The sequence below is a fragment of the Arachis duranensis genome, chromosome 3 (genome assembly GCF_000817695.3).
Source record: "Arachis duranensis cultivar V14167 chromosome 3, aradu.V14167.gnm2.J7QH, whole genome shotgun sequence".
NCBI lineage: Eukaryota > Viridiplantae > Streptophyta > Magnoliopsida > Fabales > Fabaceae > Arachis > Arachis duranensis.
This window is the reverse complement of record NC_029774.3, coordinates 73,296,487-73,297,779: the sequence shown is the minus strand read 5'-3', so window position 1 is coordinate 73,297,779 and position 1,293 is coordinate 73,296,487. Positions and strand designations below refer to the sequence as shown.

At 40.8% G+C, this 1,293-nt stretch overlaps 1 non-coding gene across 1 annotated transcript; it reads left to right on the top strand.

Moving 5' to 3' along the window:
* Positions 1-962: 962 nt before the first annotated feature.
* Positions 963-1,066, top strand: LOC127746296 (small nucleolar RNA R71). Its single transcript, XR_008007916.1, has one exon. It is a non-coding gene; the product is annotated as a small nucleolar RNA R71 (small nucleolar RNA).
* Positions 1,067-1,293: the final 227 nt, after the last annotated feature.

Below are 1,293 nucleotides of genomic sequence, written 5' to 3'. Positions count from 1 at the left end.
CATCCTCTTCAGAGGAAGAATAGTTCTTAGAGCTCATGAATGGTAAAAAGAGGTTCAATGGAATCTCTATGGTCTCTAGGTGAGTTTCAGATTCCTTAGGTTTCTCAGTTTGGGACTCCTTTTTGTTCAGAGGATGTCCCAGGAGGTCTTCCTCACTGGGATTCACGTCCTTCTCCTCCTTTGTGCATTTGGCCATATTGATTATATCAATGGCCTTGCACTCTCCTTTTGGATTTTCTTCTGTATTGCTTGGGAGAGTACTAGGAGGGGTTTCAGTGATTTTCTTACTCAGCTGACCCACTTGTGCCTCCAAATTTCTAATGGAGGACCTTGTTTCACTCATGAAACTTAAAGTGGCCTTAGATAGATCAGAGACTATGTTTGCTAAGCTAGAGGGGCTCTGCTCAGAATTCTCTGTCTGTTGCTGAGAAGATGATGGAAAAGGCTTGCTATTGCTAAACCTGTTTCTTCCACCATTATTAAAGCCTTGTTGGGGCTTTTGTTGATCCTTCCATGAGAAATTTGGATGATTTCTCCATGAGGAATTATAGGTGTTTCCATAAGGTTCACTCATGTAATTCACCTCTGCCATTGCAGGGTTCTCAGGATCATAAGCTTCTTCTTCAGAAGATGCCTCTTTAGTACTGTTGGATGCATTTTGCCATCCATTCAGACTCTGAGAAATCATGTTGACTTGTTGAGTCAACATTTTGTTCTGAGCCAATATGGCATTCAAAGTTTCAATTTCAAGAACTCCCCTTTCCTGAGGCATCCCATTACTCACAGGGTTCCTCTCAGAGGTGTACATGAATTGGTTATTTGCAACCATGTCAATGAGTTCTTAAGCTTCTGCAGGCATTTTCTTTAGGTGAATAAATCCACCTGCAGAATGGTCATGTGACGTCTTAGAAAGCTCAGATAGACCATCATAGAATATATCTAGAATGGTCCACTCTGAAAGCATGCCAGAAGGACACTTTTTGGTCAACTGCTTGTATCTTTCCCAAGCTTCATAGAGGGATTTACCATCTTTTTGCTTGAAGGTCTGAACATCCACTCTAAGCTTGCTCAGCTTTTGAGGAGGAAAGAACTCGGCCAAGAAGGCCGTGACCAGCTTATCCCAAGAGTCCAATGATAAACCATTATTTTATGGTTTATCTTGTGCTTAATTGAGTGGATTTTATCAACTCTTTACCAACTTATTCATACTATTTGCATGGTTTTACATTTGCCTTCCTAATTTTGTGCTTTGATTGAAAACATGCTTCTTTGGCCTTAAGTTCCCTATGTTTA